Raw genomic sequence first — 27632 nt, 5'->3', positions numbered from 1 at the left:
TGGATAACTTGCTGCTGCTTCTGCATTGGCACTTGCTGTTTACCTTGTACTTTTATGTTAAGGAGATGGCTTATTTCCTTAAACCTCATGAACCAACCTTTTAGCTTCAAGCTTTTCTTCTGCAGCTTCCTTACCTCTCCCAGCCTTCACTGAATCAAAGAGTGAGGGCCTTGTCCTGGATTAGGCTTTGGCTTAAGGGAATGCTGTGGCTGGTTTGATCTTTTATCCAGACCACTAAAACATTCTCCACATTAGCTATCAGACTGTTTTGCTTTCTCATCATTTGTATGTTCACTGGAGTAGCAGTCTTAATTTTCTTCCAAAAGTTTTTTGGCTTTTTCATTTTGTTTTTTGTTTTACATTCACAACTTGGCTGAACTGGTGCAAGTCTAGCCTTCCTCACAATCATTTCTAGCTTTTGGTTTAAAGTGAGAGACATGTGACTCTTCCTTTCACTAGGACACTTAGAGACCATCGTAGGCTTATTAAATGGCCTACTTTCAATATTATTGTGTCTCAGGGAATAGGGAGGCCCACGGAGAAGGAGAGAGATGGGGGAATGGCTAGTCAGTGGAGCAGTCAGAACCAACATGTCATTAATTAGGCTGGTCATCTTAATATGGGCATGGTTCGTGTTGCCCCAAAATAATGACAATAGTAACATCAAAGATCACTGATCACAGTTCACCATAACAGGTATGATAATAAAAAGTTTGGAATATTGCAAGAATTATTAAAATGTGACAGAGACACAAAGTGAGAACATGCTGTTGGAAAAATAAAACCAGGAGACTTGCTCAACGCAGGGTTGCTACAAACCTTCAGTTTATAAAAAAAGTAATATCTGAGGGGCAATAAAGTAAAGCACAATAAAACAAGATATATCTGCATACACACACACACACATAAATATAAACTATATATGTATACATATACATATATAGGCTAAAGATATATACATATATGTTTTCATATATACACACACATGCTTATATATATAAAAGGATATATATATGAGACTACTGATGTTATTAATTTGGGTCAGTGCTAAAGAATATGTCTATATATATAGATATGTATATACACATTTAAATATGAAAATATATAGACATGTATAGAGACATGTGTATCTACATACACACAAATACATATTTATATACCTATATATACTACATATATAGCTAAAAGATATATCTGTGTATATATATACACACACATATATACATGTGTGTTGTGTGTTGTGTGTGTGTGTGTGTATAGATAGATCCTTTAGAAGTGACCCAAATTAATAACCTCAGTAGTTTTCAATGACACCACCACTGAAAGGCAAGTTATATCAAAGATATATCAAAGTAGTGAAAGACTACTGATGTCATTTTATCCGGGCCAGTGCTAAGGATTAAAAATGAACAGGTCAGGTCAAGTGACTTCAGAGACATACTTTTCTGGTTGAAGTTATATACTATTGCTCTACATTTATAAACTGGTTGAACTCTGAAAATATCTATGTCAGTGATTTGGAGTCTACTATTAATATATCATTTTTTCCTAGAAGAAAACCTTACATTATGTAAAGGTGCTCTTGGGCCTTAACAAAAAGTCTAATGAATCACAGTTTAAGTGCAGTTCTGTATTACTTCATTTGTGAGTGAATTTTACCAATCTCAATACATCCCTCTCTTCTTTCTCTCCATATTTTGAAATTTCACCCATCATTGATGACTCTACCACACATTACTCTTTTTAATTCAATGGAGTAGTAGCTAAAGGATTAAAAATGCACATAGCAAGACTCCACATGTTATCCTAGACTTAATTTTTCTGATACAAATTAGCAATAATTATTCTACAATCTATAATCTAGTTACCCTGAAAAATTGACATTAATCAGTTATTTATTTGAAACCTGGTATTTAATTTTTCTCTGGAAATGAAGTTTTAGATGTTTGTAATGAAATTTTTTGGCCTGTGAAAAAAACTTAATGAACCAAGTTTATACACATTTCTTTACTCCTAAACATAATCCCCAAGTTACTGTTTCTGGCAAAATTTACATAAATTCAACTTCAGTTTGTAAATACCCACCTTGCTTGCCCTTGTAATTTTCTGCCTTCTCACGTTCAAATACCACCAGTAACTCTTCACCAATCATGGATGTCTTTCCTGCCCCTCAGATAGGGCTAAGTAACTACAGACCCAAGGCAGGGCCTCCATACAATCTGATGGTGGGTTTACCTTTGGGGCAGTAGCCTCATGTGGTAACAGACGGAGAGACCGGGGTCTATTAGCTTTGTTCTTTTCTGTTGAGAGCTCCTCAGCTCCCTGCCCACTGTTACCTCCTCCTTGCTCCAAACAGGATGGCTGCCTCTTTTGGCTCACTCTGGTAGAGTATCATACAATACACACATTCTCATATTTTTCTAAGGTTTCAGGGTGCTGCTAAATAAGGGTGATCAATGGAATAGGAATAAGAAGCATTCCTCTTAAGACCTATTCCTCTTTTATCCAACTAGATCGAAGAAAGAAAGGTAACTGCAGATACTACAGTAATAAGACTTTAGAAAACAGTGTCTAAAACATTTTGTATTGTCATGGATGCTCCAATGAACTTCCCAAATCTGAATCTCTCTTTTCCACATGTATGCTTTTGTGTGTGTGTACGTGTGTATTTACATATATATGTTTACATCTAGTTTTTTATTTACTTAAACCTCAAATTTTGTTGAAAGTCCCTTCATGTGTTACTGTTGTCATGTCACTGAAGGCAGTGCTGATGGAGCAAAAAGGTACATAGGCACGGAGTGAATTTCTCTTTTTTGACACTATTAGCAAATACATTTTTTGTACCAAAAGTAGATTTTCCATAAATATGAAATACGTACATATATACGTGAGAGTATGCAAATCCTACCACATAAGCCCAGTAAGTGAAGTCCAACAATTAACAAAGACTCATTTATCATGGTCAATTAATCAGAGATTGATTAAACTATATATAAATTAAACCTATGTACATATTAGAAATACATTTTAGCCAAGCACAGTGGCTCATGCCTGTAATCCCAGCACTTTGGGAGGCTGAGGCGGGCAGATCACGAGGTCAGGAGTTCAAGACCAGCCAGGCCAATATAGTGAAACCCTGCCCCTACGAAAAATACAAAAACTTAGTCGGGCATGGTGGCACGTGACTGCAGTCCCAGCTACTCAGGAGCTGAGGCAGGAGGATCGCTTGAACCTGGGAAGTGGAGGCTGCAATGAACTGAGATCGTGAGACTGTGCTCCAGCTTGGGCAGCAGTGAGACTTCGTCTCAAAAAATAATAATAATAGAAATGCATTTTAATTTGCCCGTGCCTCCAACGTCCTATAAAATAAGGACGTCTTAAAAATCAATACTACATACAAAACTCACATACTATTGCTTAATGGGCAACTACAGAATTCTCACCTAGATGTTTCCTTAATCAGTCACTGATTAAACACAATCCTTTTATTCCTTCTGTAAAATCTCATTCATTTTGCAAATTTTCTTGAGCATTACACTACAATTAACTTGAATCAGGTTTTCCATATTACTTACACCTTTATGATTTATTTCTAGGAGAGGTTTTCACATGACTGGGAAAACTCTCCATCACCTCCTTCCTTTCATTGATCGTGCTAGTCTTTCCTGCCCATGAGACATAGTGAAGTACCCTAAGGAAAGTGGCATCCAACGAGGTGGTGGGTTTGGGTTGGGTCTGGGCACCAACCTCACATGTGGACAGAGCTCTCGAGGGTGTGGGACAAGTCCACATTCCATTAGCTCCATTCTTTTTTTCCCAGGGCTTCACTACTCCTTATTGGCCGCTATCTCCTCCACGTTGCAAATAGGATTCTCTCCTTTCTTGGCACACTATGGTAGGGTCTCAAACTCAGGAAACCTGAATCCCTTAAAAAATTGCCTACTAGAAATTGAGGGTGACAAATACACTAACAGGAAGAAGCAGTTCTCCTATGAACTGACTTCCTTATACAACTCCATCAAAAAAGGATGCAAAGTTACCTACAAATGCTACAATGAGGAGAACTGGAAACCCTGTTAAAAACACTGTGTGGCCATGCAGGCTCCTGAGAGTAAATTCCACAAATGTCCGTCTGTCTCTGTGTTTTCTGTTTCCATTGGGTGCGTGGGTCTGTTAGTGTAAATGTGTTGACAAAAGTGTGTATGGATGGAGATAGATGGATCTGTTTGTGTCTGTGCTTGTGTGTGTGTATAGCTCTAAGCACACTTACGCATACGTGTGTCTTTATGGATTGATAACTCACCTTTTACTGACAGGTGACAACAGGGCTGCTCCTTTACGTTCACTGCTGTGTGGGCTAGAGGATGATTAAAGAATACAGTCAGCTAGGAGACATGATTCTCAATTCACTTTTTTGGAAAAATTAGCTTTTATTACTCTAGACAGAAACCAATTAATTTCTGTCAGGAAATCTGAGTCCCATAAAAAAAACTGCTTACTAGGAACTAAGGGTGACAAATACACTAACAGGAGGAAGCAACTCTCCTGTGACCTGCTCTTCTTTATACAACTCCACCAAAGAAGGATGCAAAGTTACTAACAAATGCTACAATGAGAAGAATTGGAAACTCTGCTAAAAAAAAAAAAAAAAATCTATATGGCCATGCAGGCACCTGAGAGTAAATTCCACAAATGTCCGTCTGTTTCCTTTCTCTTTGTTCTAGGTTTCCATCATGTGCATGGATTAATTTGTGTACGCATGTTGAAGAGAAGTGTGGGTGGGTGGGTGGGTGGATGGATGGATGGATGGATGGATGGATGGATGGATTTGCTCATGTGCCTGTGTGTGCGTTTAGTTCTGTGCACACTTATGCTGATGGGAGTCTCTATTTAACGATTTATTACTCACGTTTCAATCGTAAGTGTCTCCTTGGTTGCTCCTTTAAATTCATTTGTCTGTGTACTAGTAGATGATAAAAGAATACAGTCAGATAGGAGACATAATTCTGAATTTGTATATTGGAAAAATTACCTATCATTACTCTAGACAGAAACCAATTAATTTCTGACTATTCATTTGTATAGCACTGTTGGAATATGGAATGTCTTTTTTCTTTATTACAACTGAGGATTTATATGACAACAACCAAAATCATAAGCTGGGGAAATTAGTAATGCTTCTCAGTTTAAGTACACCTCTTTATTATGACCTCAGTCCCAATGTGTGACAGACTTTGTGGTGGGAGCTATTTCAAACTCAACTCCTGTTTGCAGGTAGTCAGCCCTCTTATTCCATTCAACGTTCTGCTTCAAAGGCCCTCCAATACCTCCTTACCTTCACCCAGCATGGTGGTTTCTCCTGCCCCACAAAAAGGGTCAGGTAACTAGAGGACTGACACAGAAGCACAATCCAGTGGGACAGTGATTTGAGGTTTGGAGCTCCAGCCTCCGTGGTGGCAGAGTTCTGGAGGGTGGAGAACACCTCCAAGGCTCTTAGCTCTGTTGCTTCCTGCTGAGGGCTTCACCTTCTTGTTCCCATGGATGCTTTAATGACGATCAGCGACTGGCTCGTCTCTCTTATTATTGTGGCGGCATGTATGTATGTGTAGGCAGAGATACATGTATAACAATATTCCTTTATATCACATATTTTCGCCAGCCTACTAGAAGATATATAGTTCACACACAAGGAAGCTGATTATAAAAAGAACTTAAAATGTACACAGTAAGACAACATGTAACTTTTCTAGAAATTGTATTTTCAGTTCATAATAGTTCAATTGCTTTTTTCTTCTTGTTTGTTTGTTTTTGTGGTTGTTTGTTTTCTGAGACACAGTCTCGATCTGTCACCCAAGCTGGATTGCAGTGCCACGATCTCGGCACACTGCAACCTCTGCTTCCCAGGTTCAAGCAATTCTCCTGCCTCAGTCTCCCGAGGAGCAGGGACTACAGGCACTCACCACCACGCCTGGCTAATTTTGCATTTTTAGTAGAGACAGGGTATCACCATGTTGGCCAGGTGGGCCTTGAACCCCTGATCTCGTTATCCACCCGCCCTGACCTCCCAAAGTGCTGGGAGTACAGGCCCGAGCCACCGCACTCGACCTTCCAACTACTTTTCAACCTGTAAACTGACTTACCCTTGCGAAGTCATCGTGTATTTGGTTCTTTGGAATCTGCCGCGGCGTTTACCTACACATCACACTTTATCACGATGGCACATGCTTTACACCTATCTAAGACTCACTGACTCAGGAGTTCACAAAACTCTCCCACCACTGGAGCTGGCCAATACCACGACAGCCTTTTTGTGGGTGAATTTCTTTTGGAGTCAGCGCTCCACACTGTGTAGGCATTCCTCCTCTGTCCCCATCTATGGCCCACTTCCTGGATCTCTCCATGCCTCTTTTCCTTTCACCCATCATGCTAGTCCTTCCCGTCCAGGAGACACAGGCGAGTAGCTGTGGGCCTCAGGAAGGGCTGCATCCAATGAGGTGCTGTGCTTCTGTTTGTGTTTTAGCACCAAACTCATGTGCTGACAGAGCTCTGGAGTGTGAGGGACAAGTCCATGTTCCATTCGCTCCATTCTTTTCTGCCCAGGCCTTCACTGCTCCTTGTCACCTGCCATCTCCTCCATGTTAAAAATAGGATTTTCTCCTCCCTTCTGTCAATCTCACAGGCTCTCACACTCAGGAAATCTGAGTCCTTTAAGCTGCTTACTAGGAACTAAAATTTGACAAATACACTAACAGGAAGTAGCAGCTCTCCTGTGACCTGCTCTATATGACTCCATTAGAAAAGGATGCAATGTTACCTACAAAGGCTATGACGAGAAGAACTCCAAACCCTGTGAAAAACCACTCTCTATGGCCATGCAGGCTTCTCAGAATAAACTCCACAAGTGTCCGTCCATCTGTCTCCTTGTATGTTTCCATTCTGTGCATGGGTTGTTAGTGGATGTGTGTTGAGAGAAGTGTGTATGGATGGACGCATGGATGGATGGATGGATATATTTGTTTATGTGCCAGTGTGTGAAAACGTCTATGCTCAGTTATGGTGAGATAAAGAAAGACACACGTGTGCATAACTCACCTTTCATTGATTCGTGCCTCCAGGTTCGTGCCTGGTAATTCATTTGTGGGTGCACTAGAGGATGATAAAAGAGCACAGTCAGACAGGAGACACAATTCCAAATTCACTTTTCTGGAAAAACTCGCTTTCATTACTCTGCACATAAATCAGTTAAGTTCTTACTATTCACGTGTATAGGGCTATTTGGTTCTGAAATGTCATTTTTTTTATTAGAAAGGAGAGTTTATATGATGGCAGTGACATATTAGGCTGCTGAAAATAGTGCTGCTTGCAGATTTAAATAAACCTCTTTATTATGACATCAGTCCCCATGTGTGGCAGCCTTTGTGGTGGGAGCTATTTCAAACTAAACTTTTGGGTGGAGGTAGTCAGCCCTCTTATTTCATTGAACGTCCTGTTTCAAAGGCCCTCCATCACCTCCTTACTTTCAGCCAGAATGGGTGGCTCCCCAGACCCACAAAAAGGGTCAGGTAACTACAGGTCTGACACAGAAGCACAATCCAGTGGGACAGTGATTTGAGGTTTGGAGCTCCAGCCTCCGTGGCGGCAGAGTTCTGGAGGGTGGAGAACACCTCCAGGCTCTTGCGCTCCTGTTGCTTCCTGCTGAGGGAACTTCACCGTTCCCGTGCACTCCTGCTCACGCTCCAAACAGGATTCTCTCTTCTACACAAGCCCACTCTGCTATGTCTCACACACAGAAAATCAGAGTGTCCAAGGCATTTCACTGCTACTAACAAATGGTGAAAAGACAGTAACAGACAGAAGCCTCTCTCTATAGTCTGTTGCTTTTTTTCTAAACAACTGTAAAAATGTGGAAGTTATATAAACGTGATATAGTGAGATGATCAAGAAACTGTTTCAGAGACACTCTGTGTTATTGTGAACACTTCTGAGAGTGAATCCCACTAATCTCAGTCCCTTTCTCTATCACTGTTTTTGTGTGTGTGTGTTTGTGTGTGTGTGTGTGTTTGTGACAAAGTTTCGCTCCTGCTGCCCAGGGTGGAATGCAGTGGCATGGTCTCAGCTCACTGCACCCTACACCTCCCCACATTCAAGTGATTCTCCTGCCTCAGCCTCCCGAGTAGCTGGGATTAGAGGCACCTGCCACTACACCGGTCTAGTTGTTGTACTTTTAGTAGAGACGGGGTTTTACCATGTTTGCCAGCCTGGTCTTGAACTCCTCACCTCAGGGGATCTGCCTGCCTCGGCCTCCCAGTGCTCAGATTACAGGTGCGAATCACTGCACCTGGCCATGTGTACAACTTTAATAACTCACCTGTCACTGGGGCTTCTCTCAATGATGACTCCCTCCAAGGCATTCGGATCGGGACTAAAGGACAAATAAGGTCAGAGTCAGACACAAGGTATAATCCTAATGTTTTGCAACAAATAGCTACAGTTAGTCTATGCGCTATTCCCCAGTTACACTGTAATTATTCACATGTATGTACATCACTAAATTGACTGGGATGGCTTTTGCTGTTTATTAGAAATGAGGTTTTATATGCCAACAGTGAGTATCTTAGCCTATGAACATAGCAATGCATCCAGATTAAGTAAGGGTAGCTACACCTCAATGTGTAACAGCATTTCTGGAGAACATTTAACTCCAGTTCAAATTCAGTTGTAAGTCCCCTATCTTATAATCCCATTTGAGTTCCTCATTCTCTATCACCTCCAATCACCTCCTCACTTTTCACCCATCCTAGTTGTCTTTCCGGACCAAGGGTTGTGGCCAAGTAGTTACAGGCCTCAAGCAAGGGCTCCATCCCATGTGAGGGTGGGTATGGACCAAGGCAGTCAGCCTCACATAATGGCAGAGCTCTGGAGGATGTGAAATAATTCCAGGGTTATTAGCTCTGTTCTTTTTTTTGGCTGGCATTTCTCTGAGCTTTGTCCACTCCTATCTCCTTGTTGCTCCAAGCAGGATTCGCTTCTCCCTTGGTCCACGCTACTGGTACAGTCTCATTCTCATAGAAAGGAAATGTGACAAACACTAACATAAAAAGCCTCCCTCTATGAGTTCCTCCCAATTTTCCTACCTCCATCCAGAAAAAAAAAGAATATTCCATACAAAGCTCATTCTGAGAGGACTCTAGAAATATTTCCAGGGAACTCCTTGTTCCCATGGATGCTTGTGACAGTCAACAGCCCAACTCAATCTCTCTTGTGTGTATGAACGCATGTATGTATGTGTTTGAATATGCAGAGATACATGTATAACTGTATTTCTTTATATCACATGTTGTACTGGGCAGCCTACTAGAAGATACTCTCAATTCACACACAGGGCGGTGCCAAAGAACTTAAAATGTACATAGTAAGACAACATGTAACTTTCTAGAGGTAACATTTTCAGTTCATAATAGTTCCAATTGCTTTTGTTTTCTCTTTTTGTTTGTTTGTTGTTTTGTGGTTGTTTTTTGAGACCCAGTCTCGCTCTGTCACCCAAGCTGGATTGCAGTGCCAGGATCTCGGCACACTGCAACCTCTGCCTCCGAGGTTCAAGCAATTGTCCTGCCTCAGCCTCCCGAGTAGCAGGGACTACAGGCACCCACCACCACGCCTGGCTAATTTTGCATTTTTAGTACAGATGGGGTTTCACCATGTTGGCCAGGCTGGCGTTGAAATCCTGATCCTGTTATCCACCCGCTCTGCCTCCCAAAGTGCTGGGAGTACAGGCCCGAGCCACCGCACCCGACCTTCCAACTACTTTTCAACCTGTAAACTGCCTTACCCTTACAGAAGTCATGTGTGTATTTGGTTCTTTGGAATCTGCCATGACATTTACCCTACACATCACACTTTATACGATTGCAGCATACCTATCCCCACAAGACTCACTGACTCAAGGTTCACGAAGCGCTCTCCACCACTGGAGCTGGCCAATACCACGACCGGCCTTTTGTGGGTGAATTTCTTTGAATTCAACTCCACTGTGTAGGCATTCCTCCTCTAATCCCATCTATGGCCGCTTCTGGTCTGCCATGCTCTTTCCTTTCACCCATCATGCTAGTCTTTCCGTCCAGGGAGACACAGGCAGTAGCTGTGGGCCTCAAGGCATCCAATGAGGTGCTGTGCTTCTGTTTGTGTTTTAGCACCAAACTCATGTGCTGACAGAGCTCTGGAGTGTGAGGGACAAGTCCATGTTCCATTCGCTCCATTCTTTTCTGCCCAGGCCTTCACTGCTCCTTGTCACTTGCCATCTCCTCCATGTTACAAATAGGATTTTCTCCTCCCTTCTGTCAATCTCACAGGCTCTCACACTCCGGAAATCTGAGTCCTTTAAGCTGCTTACTAGGAACTAAGGGCAAACCTACACTAACAGGAAGCAGCAGCTCTCCTGTGACCTGCACTCCTTTCTATGTGAGCTCCATTAGGAAGGACAATGCCACTACCTAAAGTGACGAGAAGAATTCGAGAACCCTGTGAAAACCACTCTCTATGGCCATGCAGGCTTCTCCAGAATAAACTCCCACAAGTGTCAGATCATCATGTCTCTCCTTGTATGACCATTCTGTGCATGGGTTGTTGGTGGATGTGTGTTGAGAGAGAAGTGTGTGGATGGACACATGGATGGATGGATGGATATATTTGTTATGTGCCTCTGTGTAAATACTTTATGCTCCGGTATAATTAGATACATAAAGACACACGTGTGCATAACTCACCTTTCATTGATACGTGCCTCCAGGTTCGTGCCTGATAATTCATTTGTGGGTGCACTAGAGGATGATAAAAGCACAGTCAGACAGGAGACACAATTCCAAATTCACTTTTCTGGAAAAACTCGCTTTCATTACGCTGTACATAAACCAGTTAAGTTCTTACTATTCATGTTTATATCACTATTTGGTTCTGAAATGTCACTTTTTTATTAGAAAGGAGGATTTATATGATGGCAACCAACATCTTAGGTTGGGGAAAATAGTAATACTTCCAGATTTAAATAAACCTCTTTATTATGACTCAGTCCCAATGTGTGACAGACTTTGTTTGGCAGCTATTTCAAACTAAACTTTTGGGTGGAGGTTGTCAGCCCTCTTATTTCATTGAACGTCCTGTTTCAAAGGCCCTCCATCACCTCCTTACTTTCAGCCAGAATGGGTGGCTCCCCAGACCCACAAAAGTCAAGTAACTACAGGTCTGACACAGAAGCACAATCCAGTGGGACAGTGATTTGAGGTTTGGAGCTCCAGCCTGCGTGGTGGCAGAGTTCTGGAGGGTGGAGAACACCTCCAAGGCTCTTAGCTCTGTTGCTTCCTGCTGAGGGCTTCACCGTTCCCCGTGCACTCCTACCTCCTCCTCGCTCCAAACAGGATTCTCTCTTCCCTCGGCCCACTCTGCTATGTCTCACACACAGAAAATCAGAGTGTCCAAGGCATTTCACTGCTACTAACAAATGGTGAAAAGACAGTAACAAGACCAAGAGCCCCTCTCTCCATAGTCTGTTTCTTTTTCTAAACAACTGTAAAAGTAGAGTTATCGATCATTGATACAGTGCGATGATAAAGAAACTGTTTCAGGCCAGGCGGTGGCCGCTGTAATCCCAGCACTTTGGGAGGCGAGGCAGTGGATCCCACAAGGTCAGAGGTCCGAGACCATCCTGGCTGACCACGGTGAAACCCGTCTCTACTAAAAGTAAAAAACCAGCCGGTAGGTGGTGAGCCTGTAGTCCCAGCTAATCGGAGGAGGCTGAGGCAGGAGAATGGCGTAAACCCAGGGCGGAGCTTGTAGTGAGCCGAGTGAGAGCCCACACTACACTCCAACCTGGGCGACAAACAAGACTCAAAAAGCTTGTTCAGAGACACTCTGTGTTATCCTGAACACTTCTGGGGGGAATCTCACTAATCTCAGTCTCCGTCTCTGTCACTGTTTGTGTGTGTGTGTGTGTGTACGCATCTTATTTATTTATTTATTTATTTATTTATTTATTGCGACAAAGTTTCCCTCCTGCTGCCCAGGCTGGAATGCAGTGGCATGCTCTCGGCTCACTATAACCTCCACCTCCCCTTGTTCAAGCGATTCTCTTACCTTAGCCTCCCAAGTAGCTGGGATTAGAGGCACCTGCCACAGAACCTGGCTAGTTGTTATACTTTTAGTAGAGGCGAGGTTCACCCATTACCAGCCTGGTCTCGAACACCTCTTCCTCAGGGGATCTGCCTGCCTTGGCCTCAAAAGTTCTTCCAGTGTGAACCACTACACCTGGCTATGTCTTCACATCTCTTATAACTCACCTGTCACTGGGACTTCTCTCAGTGATGACTCCTCCAGGGCATTTGGATCCCGGGACCCCAACAGACAAATATGAATTCAAGTCAGACACAAGAAGTAATTCTAATGTTTTGCAACAAATAGCCAGTTAGTCTATCGTTGTTATTCCCCAGTTACACTTTAATTATTCACACATGTGTACATCACTAAATTGACCTAGGATGGCATTTGTTTTTTATTAGAAGCTGAGGTTTTATATGTCAACAGTGGGCATCTTGGGCTGTGAACACAGTGATGCATCCAGATTAAGTAAGAGGGTAGCTACACCTCAATGTGTAACAGCATTTCTGAGCATTGAATTCAGTTCCCCGTTCAAATTCAGTTGTAAGTTCCCCTTCTTATAATTGCATCTGAGTTCCTCATTCTCTATCACCTCCAATTACCTCCCCACTTTCCACCCATCCTAGTTGTCTTTCCAGACCAAGGTTGTGACCAAGTAGCATGAAGCCTTCCTCAAGCAAGGAGCTCCATCCATGTGAGGGTGGGTATGGGCCAAGGCAGTCAGCCTCACATAGCAGCAGAGCTCTGGAGGGTGTGAAATAGTCCTGGGGTTATTAGCTCTGTTCTTTTTTTTTTTGCTGGCATTTCTCCTGATCTTTGTCCACTCCTATCTCCTTCTTGCTCCAAGCAGGACTTCTCCTTGGTCCCACGCTACTGGTACAGTCTCATTCTCACAGAGAAAAGAAGCGTTACAAACACCAGCATAAAAGCCTCCCTCTATGAGTTCCTCCCCGTTTTCCTACCTCCATCCACAAAACAAAAGAATATTCCATATGGCTCATTCTAAGAGGGACTCTAGGAAATAGTTTCCAGAACTCCTTGTTCCCATGGATGTAGTGACAGTCAAAAGAGCCCAACTCAATCTCTCTTGTGTGTATGAACACATGTATGTATGTGTTTGTATATGCAGAGATCCATGTATAACTGTATTCCTTTATATCACATGTTGTACCAGCCAGCCTACTAGAAGATACTCTCAATTCACACCTAGAATAAGTGCCAAGAACTTAAAATGTACACAGTAAGACAACATGTAACTTCCTAAACTTAACGTTTTCAGTTCAAAATAGTTCCAATTGCTTTTGTTTTGTTTTTCTGTTTTTGTTGTTGTTGTTTTTTGAGACAGAGTCTTGCTCTGTCACCCAAGCTGGATTGCAGTGCCACGATCTCAGCTCACTGCAAACTCTGTCTCCCCGGTTCAAGCAATTCTCCTGCCTCAGTCTCCTGAGTAGCAGGGACTACAGGAGCCTGCCATGCCCGGCTAATTTTGCATTTTTAGTAGAGACAGGGTCTCACCATGTTGGCCAGGTGGGCCTTGAACTCCTGATCCTGTTATCCACCCGCCCTGGCCTCCCAAAGTGCTAGGACTACAGGCGTGAGCCACCGCGCCCAACCTTACAACTACCTTTCAACCTGTAAACTGCCTTACCGCCTGCAGAAGTCATCGCGTGTATTTGGTTCTTTGGAGTCTGCCATGACATTTACCTACATCATACTTTATATGATTGCAGCACATACTTTACACCTATCTAAGACTCACTGACTCAAGAGTTCACCAAAACTCTCCACCACTGGAGCTGGCCAATGCACGACAGCCTTTTGTGGGTGAATTTCTTTTGAATTCAACTCCACTGTGTAGGCATTCCTCCCTCTAATCCCATCTATGGCCCACTTCCTGGATCTCTCCATCACCTCTTTCCTTTCACCCATCATGCTAGTCTTTCCGTCCAGGAGACACAGAAGTAGCTGTGGGCCTCAGAAAAGGCTGCATGTAAGGGTGCTGTGCTTCTGTTTGTGTTTTAGCACCAAACTCATGTGCTGACAGAGCTCTGGAGTGTGAGGGACAAGTCCATGTTCCATTCGATCCATTCTTTTCTGCCCAGGCCTTCGCCATCTTGTCTTGCCATCTCCTCCATGTTACAAATAAGTTTTCTCTCCCTTCTGTCAATCTCACAGGCTCTCACGCAAATCTGAGTCCTTTAAGCTGCCCCTAGGAACTAAGGGTGACAAATACACTAACAGGAAGCAGCAGCTCTCCTGTGACCTCACTCCTTTCTATATGACTCCATTAGGAAAAGGATGCAATGCTACCTACAAAGGCTATGACGAGAAGAATTGCGAAACCCTGTGAAAAACCACTCTCTATGGCCATGCAGGCTTCTCAGAATAAACTCCACAAGTGTCCGTCCATCTGTCTCCTTGTATGTTTCCATTCTGTGCATGGGTTGTTAGTGGATGTGTGTTGAGAGAGAAGTGTGCGGATGGGCCAGCATGGATGGATGGATGGATATATTTGTTTATGTGCCTCTGTGTGTGTAAATACTTCTATGCTCAGTTATAAGTAGATACATAAAAGACACTGCGTGTGCATAACTCACCTTTCGACCTGGCGCCTCAGGTTAGGTGCCTGATAATTCATTTATTAGATTGGACTGGAGGATGATAAAGAGCACAGTCAGACCGGAGACACAATTCCAAATTCACTCTTCGGTAAAACTGGCTTTCATTACTCTGCACAAGCCAGTTAAATTCTGACTATTCATGTGTATAGCACTATTTGTCCTGAAATGCCATTTTTTATTATAAAGGATTTGCTCTACGTGTAATCAACACACCTTAGGCTAAGGGAAAATCATAAATGCTTCCAGATTTAAATAAACCTCTTTGTTATGTCCTCAGTCCCAGTGCCTGACAGCACCAATGTGTGGTAGCAATTATTTCAAACTAAGTAACTTTTTATTGTGGGCTGTCAGCCCTCTTATTCCACTAAATGTGCTGCCTCGAAGGCCCTCCATTACTCCTTTACTTGATCGTCTCTCTTGGTCCACAAGTAGGGTAAAAGTAACTGCAGGTCTGAGTCAAGGACACAATCAATATGATGTTTGGAGTCTGGAGTATCACCCTGTATTGTGGCAGAGTTCTGCAGGGGTCAAAAGCATTTCTAGGGTTGTTAGCTTTTTCTCTTCTCTGGAGGTCTTCACTACTCTCTGTCCCCGCTATCTTTTTGTTTCCAAGAGTTCTCTTATGTCCTCAGCCATTGTAATAAGGTCTCACATATAGGCAGTCTGAAAATTGTTTGATTGTTACTCATTATCAAACAGACCTAGTAAGAAAAATCATTCTTCTTATTATGTGGTCATCTTTTATCTAAATTCACTCAAAAATATAAGCACCTTCATTTCCTATAGTGAGATCCGTGAACCGTGTAACAGTTTTGTTTTCGTTAATGCCTTAGACCTTCCCTAATCTCAACCTGTATATTTCTCTGCAGTACCTGTGGGTGCATGCCTTGATTTAATATGAATGCATATAGGTATATGTAAATGGTATATAATTGTTCCTCTATGCTCATATATCCTTACATCTATATTAGGATTGATTTCTGTCTCACAGTTCACTGATAGCTCCATTCAGGGTACTGATTTGAATTTTTTTTTTTTGAGGCCGGGTCTCGCTCTGTCGCCAGACTACGGAGGGCAGTGGCGGAGGATCTCAGCTCACTACAAGCTCCACCTCGGGTTTCACGCCATTCTCCTGCCTCAGCCTCCCGGTAGCTGGGACTGGAGTGCCTGCCACCTGCATGGCTAGTTTTTTGTATTTTTAGTGAGGCGGTTTCACCATATTAGTCAGGATAGTCTAGATCTCCTGACCTAAATTGATCCATATCTGACCTCCCAGTGCTGGGATTACAGGCTTGAAGAGCCACCGTGCCCGGCCTTGATTTGAATTTAGACTTGGCAGTGCTACAGAATTTACATATATATGTATATATAGTCCAACACCAATATGACATCCTAGACTTCACTTTCAGGTTTGAATTACTCACAAGTGTTTAGTTGCTCCAATTGAATGAAGCACAAAGTAGGCATTTGGGGTTTACTTTAATTCAAATTCAGCTGCAGGTTCTACATACAAATTCCTTTGACCTCGTCTCATCTCCTCATACTAAAATCCCTTCATCAGCGCCCTGTTTTCACCATCACAGGTGTCTTCTCTGCTCTCACACAGGGTCAGGAAACTGCTCCGTACAATGTGGTGATGGGTGTGGGCTTGTGTTGTTAGCCTCACATGGTGGTAGAGCTCTGGGTGTGAGCAACCCTGCCAGGCCATTAGCTCTGCTGTTTTCCCCTCACGGCTCCACTGCTCCCTGCCCACTGCTCCCTGCCCACTGCTACTTGCTCATTGCTCTGCATAGGATTTTCTTCCCTTGGCCACTCTAGCATGTCTCATATACAGGAAATCTGACTTTCCCAAGTATGTGCCTGCTACTGAGGGTGACAAGACAATAACAAGAAGTTTCCCTTTTTTGACCTGTTCCTTTTTATCCAATTTAATCAAAAAGTTGGATGAGGGACCTGCAGGGCCTATAGTGAGATTTATAAACAGTGTAAAAGACATTCTGTATGGCCTTGGATGATCCTGAGAGTAAAGCACATAGTCTTCATCTTTCTCTCTGTTGTTTCTCTCTCTCTTTTCTCTCTCTCTCTCCTTGTTTCTCTCTCTCTCTCCGTGTTTGTGTGTCTAGACAGACAGAAGTATGCATATGTATTTCTTTACATATATAGTTCTTTACATATTTGTGTATATATAATTTATAATTCACATTTCGTTGGTGGTTGTATCATAGGTTATTGATGTCAATTCATCTGTATGCAGGCTAAAGGAATATAAAAGTAGATAGTTGGACACACATGTAATTCTAAACTTACTTTTTGGATCAAACAGCTACAATTACTCTATAATGTACTATCTGGTTGATATTTAAATATTCATGTGTATTCACTAATTCGAACTAGATGTATTTTTTTTTTTTTTTTGGCAGAGTCTCACTCTCACAGAGGCTGGAGTGTGGTGTGATCTTGGCTCACTGCAACCTCTGCCTCCCAGGTTCAAGCAATTCTCCTGCCTCAGCCTCCTGAGTAGATGGGATTACAGGCATGCACCACCATGCCTGTCTAATTTTTGTATTTTTAGTAGACACAGGGTTTTCCCACGTTGGTCAGGCTGGTCTCAAACTCCTGGCCTCAACTGATCTAGCTGTCTTGGCCTCTCAAAGTGCTGGGATTACAGATATGAGCAACCATGCCTCGCCAGTGGCATTTATTTCTAATGTAACTGCAGTCTGTAAGGAAACATGCCTCTTACCCCACCTAAATTTTTGATTCCTAAGTCCCTCTGTCACTTCCTTACTTTCACCCATCGTGGCTGTCTTTCCTGCCCAGAAGATATGACCATGTAGCTGTAGGCCTGAGTCAGGAACTCCCTACAAAATACTGTGGGTTTGGGTTTGGTTTGGGGCACCAGCCTCACATGGTGGTAGAACTCTAGAGGGTGAGGAGCGGAGCCCATTAAGGTTTCATGAGCTCTGTTATTTTTGATGAGTGCTTCACTCCTCCCTGTCACCTGTTACCTCCCCATTGCTCCAAACAGGATTCTCTCTCCCTTTGGCCCACTCTAGCAGTAGTAGACTCTCATAAACGGGAAACTTCAAAGTTCCCTAAGGGATTGAATACTAATAACTTAGAGTGACAAATATACTAAGAGGAAGAAGCATCCCTTTCATGACTTCTTCCTCTTTCATCCAATTTGGTCTGAAAAAAAAAACAGAAAGTTATCTATAGATCCTACAGTGAGAAGATTTAGACATAGTGTCAAAGATACTTTGTATTTCCAAGGATATGCCTGACAGTGAATTTTACAAATACCAACTTCTCTTTCATTGTTTTATGTTTCTGTGTGTGTATGTGTATGCATGCGTGTATGTTGATAGAAGTATGTATTTATGTGTATATATGTATATATACATTTACATGTATACAAATCTTTGTTTTTAACTCACATGTCATGGGTGGCTCTATCATAGGTTACTACTGTCAACTCAGTTGGCTGTGGGCTGAGGAATTATAAAAGCATATTATTCAGATACAAACATAATTTGGACTTACACTTTTGGTCAAATAGCTACATTTACTCCAGACATGAGTCTACCTGCCAAGGAATGCCAAAGATTGCCAGCAACCAGCAAAAGCTAGCAAAGAGGGATCAAACAGATTCTTCTTTACAGCCCTCATAAAAAGCCAAACCTACTGACAACCTCGATTTCAGATTTCTAGCCTCTAGGACTATGAGCTGATTAATTTTTGTTTAAGCCACTTGGTTTGTGATACTTTGTTAAAGCAGCCCTAGAAACTGATATAGCCCAACCTGGCAGAGTCTCATACACAGGCAATCCAACAGGTTTCTAAAAGTTTTGGCTACTAGTCAACTCAGCTAGGAAGAAGTAGACCTCTTGTGATCTATTTGTCTTGTATCCGACTAGACCCAAAAGGAAAAGGATGTTACATACAGAAGCTGAAACTACCAGTACTTTAGAAACAGTGTCCAAGAAACTCTATATTTAACATTTGTTACCTTACTTAAGACCTAACTTTTTAGAAAGAATTTTAGAATCAGTGTCCGGAAAACTATTTTCCCATGAATAATTCTGAGACTGAATTTCACAAACCTGAATTCCTCCCATCTCCAATATATATTATGAGATCACCTTTCATTGTTGGCTCCAGCACAGATTTCTGATGTCAATTCACTGGGATCAGTGCAAAGGATTGAAAGGTAAGTAGCAAGAAACAACGTAAATTCATACACTACTTTTTTTTTTGGTTCAAATTGGCTACGATTGCACTACAAAACACAATGTGTTGTCTCTAAAAATTCTCATGTAAATCTGTTCTTTGGTACCTGGTACTTCATTTTTCCCTAGAAAGAGGTCTTTATGTGTTGGTAATACATATTGTTTAGGACTCTCAAAAAAGTTTAATGAATCAAGATTTAAATACAATTCTTTCTTACTGAACCTGGTCTTCCTGTGTGACAGCAAATTTAACTTAAATGTGCTTCAAATGCATGTTCCATTTGTAGGTACATGTTGTTCTTGCCCATTTTGATTTCCTAATTCTCAAGTCCCTCCACCACCTTCATGCTCTTCGTGAGTCGCAGATATCTTTGCTTCCCCTCAAACAGGATCAAGGGACTAAACCTGAGGCAGGGGCTCCATCCAATGTGATGATGGCTTTGAGTTTGGGGTACCAGCTCTGAAGGGTGAGGGACAGACACAGGGTCTCTTAGCTCCTTTCTTTCTGCTGAGGGCTCCTCTGCTGCCTGTCCAATGCTACCACCTTCTTTCTCCAAGGAGGATTCTCTTAACTCTTGGATTGCTCTGGAGACAGTCTCGTACACAGGCATTCTGATAGTTTCCTAAGGGTTTTGGCTACTAATTACTAAGGGTCACAAAGAATCTTTGAGTACCAAGTGTCCCTCTTCTGACCTGATCTTATTTTTTCCACTTTGGTTCAAAAACAATGTTACCCAAAGATGCTTAAAGTCTCTTATAGAAAGCTGTTATTGCCATCGATGCTCCCCATATTTTTCACCACTTAGATCAGTCAACTCACCCATTGTGGTCATAGCTGTCAGAGCATACAGTAGGATCTGTTAATGAATCCATAACTCTACCAAAGAGTAAAAAGCACATACAAAAAATAAAGTCAGATATTCTGGAAGGCAATCAGGATGTTAATCTCGACAGTATTTCAGGACACGAAAAATAAAATCAGAGGAATTTTGACAAGAACTAAAGAAACAATTTCAGGGTACAGTACTAGTACTTCTGAGAGAGTGCGTGTGTGTGTGTGTGAGAGAGAGAGAGAGAGAAAGAGAGAGAGAGAGAGAGAGAAAGGACACAGAAAAAAGAAAGAAAATGTAAGAATAATGAATGTTTCGATATCAACGGCTAGTTCCTGCTCATTCTTGGTAGGAAATAAACAAGTAGGTTAAGTCAAGCACAGCCTAAGTTATGTTTAAGACATTTTGTGAACTTAAAGTAGATTATATGTTTAGAATGATTTTGTTTTCTATTTGTCTGGATTCATTTTTTTAAGTTATATGGCTATATTTTATAAAATCAAGACTTCCCAGCACCGAAACCCCTGGCTTGGCTAATTTAATCTCTCTACAACTTTATTTCCTCATCTGCAAGTTACGACACATGCAAAATACACTCCACTCTGTCGGATTCATAAAACTATGCTGAATATTCAGCATTTTGCAAATATTGGTTTTTAGACAACCTGCTCTCTATACCATATATTATGCCATAAAAGTCAGTATGTGGCAATATAAACTGATACATACTTTAGTTTCAAATACACAAACATTCTCATCAAAGTAATACACTCCCCAGACTCAAGAATTAATGCTCTTTGCCACAATTTTCTAACTTTTCAAATGTTTAAATAAGTTTAAGAAACTGATCGCACACATTTTTTTGCTGCTGATAAAAACTAGGATTCTCTAAGAGTGTGCTGAGGTTTCACTAGCAAAGTTTCAGGTGTTAATTGAGACGGGACTGCTGAAGCCCTTTTGGTGGCCATCTCTGTGGAGTGGCTTCCCGAGCCGAACACCAGCTCTGTTCCTTGAACAGAGCATTCACCATTAGGGCAACCAGCCCCTCCTGTAGGCAAGATTAAAGTGACCAGTATATGCATATTATTACACTGCCTAAAATGTCGTATTTTTAAGGACATTACCAGGCATAGAATGAGGTTTGTTTTATTTTTTAAATGTTTTCTATTTCTATTGTTTTTCTATCTAATTATTTTTCTATTTCTATTTCCATTTGCTGGGTCACAGACAGCAGCAAATTCCATAGCTTCGGGGTTATACCAGCTCATCTGCAGTAGGAGTAGAAATATCAAAGCTCTCAGTCTACCACCTTGTGCTCCAGAGACATGGCCCAAGCAGATCTTTGGACGTGAACCAGGGCAACCCAAGGCAGAGCTGGGTTTCTGGGAGTTTCTCCCTGTAAGCCCCGGACCTGCTTACCTGTAGGCCAGAGTGCTTCCGGCGCCACGGCCGCTAAGAAGACGCTGGGGTCAGTTCAGCTGCTAGAATAACACAAGTCTCAGGTCTTGTGTCTTCGGTACAACATTCTCTAAGAGGGAGAAATTCAATCAAGATCCTGTTAGCAGTTTTCTCTCCTGTTGCCTTTCAGGATGATGGCTTTTCCTTTTTTCATTTTGTAGTTCCCAAAATCAAGCTCATTAAATCAAATCTTTACCCAATTCCTGGCAAGTAACAAGGTTATTGCTATTTGGCCCTATACCCACTGGTTGTCCCCCAGTACCCTGAGGATAAGGGGACTCTGTAAGGTCCCTGGGAGGGGAAAGGAATGACAATTAGTGTTCCCCCCAGCTGGTGTAAGCAAACTTTCCTGTCTATGGGCCCCAGAGACCACCGTCTAGTTCCCCCACCAAAACTTTACATGATTTTAATTCTCCTGATGAGGATGAGAGGACAACATGAGCCAACAGAGAGGGCAGAGGATGGGGTGGGACTCCCTTGCTCAGAGACCCTCACCTCTAAGTCTTTACCTCGTATTGAGAATAAGTCAGTTCTGTAATAAGAACTCTGTGTCCATGGCAACCCCAAACAGAATCCTGTGCTCTTGTGATTCTTGTAGAGTGAGGCATAGAACGAGCTTGGCCCAAGACTGCAGAGACTTAAAAACATGCTGTTCTGCCATACATACAGATACTCATTAAAGACAAGGGAGAAGGGCATGGGGTGGGGTAGAATGTACCAAAACCAAAGACCACAGGATAATAACCTCAGAGCAGAGACTACCTCTCCAGTTATTTTTTCTTTTGTATGTAATGGAGGGGATTCTTCTCATTTACTCTGATGAAGTTTACATCAAGTGTTCAGCTTCCTTTGCGGGTTACAGAGAATAACCAGAGGGCTCAGTTATTCTCTCTGAATAACTATGTTTGTCTAGTGTTTTCTAGACAATATTAAATTTCACTAAAATAGACAAGGTTGATAGGACTTGGGGGGATACTTCATTGACTCAAGCTTTCATTTTATAGGATTGTGAGAAAACAAAGAGTTGTACATTTAAAACACACTCATATTCTAGCTAGAAGAGAGGATTTTGAATGTTCTTACTTCAAAGAAACGGTAAATATTTAAGGCAATGGATATGCTAATTACCCTGATTCGATCATTACGCAAGGTAAAAGGTACTGAAACATCACATTGTACCTCATAAATACGTACAATTTATTATGTGTCAATTAAAATTTTGAGTATAAGAAAAAATAGGGGCCGGGCGCGGTGGCTCAAGCCTGTAATCCCAGCACTTTGGGAGGCCGAGGCGGGCGGATCACGAGGTCAGGAGATTGAGACTGTCCTGGCTAACCCGCTGAAACCCCGTCTCTACTAAAAAAAAATACAAAAAACTAGCCGAGCGAGGTGGCAGGTGCCTGTAGTCCCAGCTACTTGGGAGGCTGAGGCAGGAGAATGGCGTAAACCCGGGAGGCAGAGCTTGCAGTGAGCTGAGATTGGGCCACTGCACTTCAGCCTGGGCGACAGAGCAAGACTCAAAAAAAAAAAAAAAAAAAAAAAGATTGTGTTGGTTATTCAGAGTCCCTTGCATTTTCAAATGAATCTTAGATCAGCAAGTCAATTTCTGCAAAAAGAGAAGCTAGGATTTTGACAGGAACTGACTTGAATATATAGATCAATTTGTGGAGTACTGTCATCTTAATAGTAATGTCTTCCATTCAATAAATACAGAATGTGTATCCATATATTTAGGTCTTAATCACTTTCAATAATGTTGTGTAGTCTTACATTTTTGTTTTAGTCTTGTTTTTAATGCTATTGTAAATAAAATTACTTTCTTAATTTCATTTTGAGCCTACTCATTGCTAGTGTTTCTAAATATAACTGATTTTTTGCACATTGATCTTGTATCTTTTGTGAACTCAATTGTTGCTCCAGCAGGTTTGCTGTTGTTGTTGTAGGTTCTTTAGATTTTCTATATACAACATTATTTATCTGCAAAAAATAGAGTTTGACTTTTTCCATTCCAATCTAGATGCATTTTTTTTGTGGTTGGTTTTGTTTTGGTTTTTTTGTCTAATTATCCTGGCCAGAATCTCCAGTACAATGTTGAATAGAAAAAGCAAGCAGGTATCCTTGTCTTGTTCCTCATTTTAGGAGAAAAGATTTAAGACTTTCACCACTAACTTTAATGTTAGCTGTTGGTTTTTCATAATCTTTACTAGATTATCTAAGGGTTTAGGTTTTTTGTTGTTGTTAATTATTTACCTAACCTATTTATCACATTTTTTAGTTCCTTTTTTTTTCTTGATCAGGCTAGCTATCAATTTTGTTGATCTTTTCAAATAACTTTGGTTTCGTTTATTTTCTCTATTGTTTTTCTGCTTGCTATTTTATTTATTTTCACTCTAACATTTATTATATCCTTGCTTTACTTGCTTTGGTTTCAGTTTGCTCTTCTTTTTCTAGTTTCTTTAGGTGGAAAGTTGAATTATTGATTGAGATCTTTCTTCCTTTCTGATGTAAGAATTTACACCTATAAATTTCCCTTTAAGCACGGCATTAGCTGCATTCCATAAGTTTTGAGATGTGGAGTTTTTGTTTTCATTCATCTCAAAATATGTTCTGATTTCTCTTGGATTTCTTCTATGACCAATTGATTATTTAAGAGTACGTTGTTTCATTTCCATGTATTTGTGAACTTCCCAAATTTCCTTCTCTTACTATTCTAACTTCATTTTATTGCAGTTGAGAACATGCTTCATACGATTTAAATCTTTTAAAATGTATTGAGAGTTGTTTTATTGCCTAGCATATGGTCTTTCCTGGAGAATGTTCCATGTGCACTTATAAAGACTGTATACTCTGCTGTTGTTGGTTGGAGAACGCTACAGATATCTGTTAGATCTAGTTGGTTTATAGTATTACTCACGTCTTATATTTTCTTATTGATTTTCTGCCCAATTGTCTAGCTATTAATGAAAATGGGGAATTGAAGTCCTCAACTATTATTGCTGATTTGTTTCTCCCTTCAATTCTGTCAATTTTTTCTTCATGTACTTTGGGGCTCTGCTACATGTTTTTGATGGATCGATCTTATTATTATTATAAAATGTCCTTTGTTGTTAATAAAAAATTTTTGCCTTTAAGTCTTTTTTTTTCTGATTTTTTAAATCATGATTCCATCTCTTTATTTATTTATTTATTTATTTATTTATTTTTTTTTTTTGAGACGGAGTTTCGCTCTGTCGCCCAGGCTGGAGTGCAGTGGCCGGATCTCAGCTCACTTCAAGCTCCGCCTCCCGGGTTCACGCCATTCTCCTGCCTCAGCCTCCCGAGTAGCTGGGACTACAGGCGCCCGCCACCTTGCCCGGCTAGTTTTTTGTATTTTTTTAGTAGAGACGGGGTTTCACCTTGTCAGCCAGGATGGTCTCGATCTCCTGACCTCGTGATCCACCCACCTCGGCCTCCCAAAGTGCTGGGATTACAGGCTTGAGCCACCGCGCCCGGCCCTCTTTATTTATTTAGTTAGTTTTTTGGTTACTGTTTGCTTGTTTTATCTTTTTCTATACTTTTACTTTTAATCTATTTGAGTCTTCGTCTAAAATATGTCCCTTATAGGCAGTATATAGTAGGATCATGTCCTTTAATTCATTCTGCAAATTTCTTCCTTTTAAGTGGAGACAAATTTCCATTTAATACAATCATTGATAAAGTAAGATTTAAGCTAAACAGTTTTATAGTATACAATTTTTATTTCCTTGTCATTTCTTTTACTACATTTTTGAGTTGCTTTCTTAGTGGTTGCCCTGGATATTGCAATTAACATGTTAGTTTATAACTATGTAGTGCATATTAATACCAACTTAATTACAACAGTTTACATAAACTTTTTCCTATGTAGCTCCATTCCCTCTCTTCCATCGTGCTATTAATGTCATATAAACCATATCTTCATATACTCTATGTTCATCAACCCATTTATGAGAAGTGCTTTACGCTTATACTGACTTTTATATTTACTCATACAGTTATCTTTCTCAGCTCTTTATTTCCTCATGTGGGTTTGAGTTACTACCTAGTATTCTTTCATGTCAGCCTAAATGACTCCCATTAGCATTTCTTACAGAGATGTCTTCAAGCAACAAATTTTTTTTAGTTTTGTTTACCAAGGAATGTCTTAAATGTCCTAAGATATTTAATGCCTTATGTTTCTCCTTCCATGTTGAAGGATATTTTTGCTACATATAGAATTCTTGATTAATGTCTCATTAGACCCTTAGTAGCCATCTTGATGATCACAGCAACTGTCCTGGCATCACAGGGGTGGTACACAAGTAACCCTATTTCACTTCATCATCGCCCCAATATGCAGCGGTAACTATCCTGGCGATTTGGCTATGCCAGAGAGAAGCCACTGCGTGCTTCCTTTAAGTGAAAAGGTGAACGTCTCTGACATCATAAGAAAAATATTATAGCCTGAGGTTGCTAAGATTTACAGTAAGGACAAATCCTCTACTCGTAAAATTGTGAAGAAGAACAAAGAAATTTGTGCCCGTTTTGCTGTCAAAAGCTGCAAAAGTTACAGCTACAGTGCATGACAAGTACTTAGTTGAGATGGAAAAGACATTAAATTTGTAGGTGGAAGACATGAACAGAAATGTCTTCTGACAGCAAGCAGGTTTAGTACTCTCAGCATTTGTCTTTTTCTTTGTTTTGTTTTGTTTACTTTTTTTTTTTTTTTTGAGACGGAGTCTCACTCTGTTACCCAGGCTGGAGTGGTGTGATCTCAGCTCACTATAAGCTCTGCCTCCCAGGTTTATGCCATTCTCCTGCTTCAGCCTCCCAAGTAGCTGGGACTACAGGTGCCTGCCACCATGTCCAGCTAATTTTTTGTATTTTTTTTAGTAGAAACGGGGTTTCACTGTGTTAGCCAGGATGGTCTCGATCTCCTGACCTCATGATCCGCCTGCCTCAGCCTCCTGAAGTGCTGGGATTACAGGCACGAGCCACCCAATGTGCCTGGCCTTTGTTTACATTTTTGTTAGCATATTGTTTATCTCAACTTATCTATACCCCAGGTAGCCATTATGTTCAGCAATTGCCTCTGATTGTCTTCAACAGACATGAACAGAGGCTGGGGGAGCTCTAAGTCAGGCCAAATAAAGATAGTATTGTGCGTGGGGTCTTCCTGGGACCTCCTAGTCAGGTCACATAATGAAGTTTCTCTGGGAATAAGGCTTTGAATGAGTCCCAACCCCCTTTTTGTTCCTTTCTATGGCTCCCAGGAGCTGGTTTTTCAACAAGATTGTAGGATGTTGGTTTTCAAGGCTACCATGGAGCTGGGAGGATATGATGAGCGTAAAGTAAGAACACTACAAAGCTCACTATTCCCACCAAAATTCAGCCTACGTTATTGAATAAATGCTCCCAAGATTGTGGAAAGCCTTTGGATATTTTCCAGCGTTCTGAAAAAGTTGCTTTTATTTTTCCCAGCTGTTTTTATGAATAAAGGAATTTTTGAAGGTTCCTAGCTTGCCATTTTTACTGACATCACTTCCAAATACACTTTTATTTTTATTCTTTATTTATTTTTTTGAAACAGAGTCTTGCTCTGTTGCCCAGGCTGGAGTGCAGTGGTGTGATCTTGGCTCACTGCAACCTCTGCCTCCCAAGTTCAAGTGATTCTCCTGCCTCAGCCTCCCTAGTAGCTGGAATTACAGGTGCATGCCACCATGCCTGGCTATCTTTTGTATTTTTAGTAGAGACGGGGTTTTGCCATGTTGGTCAGGCTGGTCTCAAACTTCTGATCTCAGGTTATCCTCCCACATCAGCCTCCCAAAGGGATTACAGGCATGAGCTACCATGCCTGACCCCAAATACACTTTTAAATATATTTCTGAACTCACAAACTGTGAAGGAAGTACAAAATGATTACACACATGCACACACAATCTAGAGGTGAAACTAAAGTCATCAGTCAACACAGAAGCCAGAGAAGCCCTGGAAGTGTGCCAAAACCAAAAACCTAGAGCTTTGTTAGTTAACATTGTGCCTGCCTGAGGTAGTAAATAGGAATTGGGGCAATCAATAGGAAAATCAAAATACTTTCTTTTTTAAAAAGCTAGGAATGAGATGTCAATAGGGGATTTTGAAATGCTCTGACACATTCCTGGGAATCTGCTCAGCAATGCTGCGGATCTAGAATCTTTCTGGTTAACTGACTAATAGGATTTGAACCTGACAAAGTCGGGAACTGAGTCTGAGACCTCCATATAAATCCAGGCACCGCCGGGCGCAGTGGCTCAAGCCTGTAATCCCAGCACTTTGGGAGGCCGAGACGGGCGGATCACAAGGTCAGG

General features: G+C 41.4%; 1 pseudogene; it reads right to left on the bottom strand.

Moving 5' to 3' along the window:
• Positions 1–6787: 6787 nt before the first annotated feature.
• Positions 6788–27632, bottom strand: part of LOC110742234 — a 37796-nt pseudogene continuing 16951 nt past the window's right edge.

This window comes from Papio anubis, chromosome 15 (genome assembly GCF_008728515.1).
Source record: "Papio anubis isolate 15944 chromosome 15, Panubis1.0, whole genome shotgun sequence".
Classification (NCBI taxonomy): Eukaryota; Metazoa; Chordata; class Mammalia; order Primates; family Cercopithecidae; genus Papio; species Papio anubis.
Note: the sequence above shows the minus strand (reverse complement) of the source record. Positions and strands in the feature narration are given on the sequence as shown.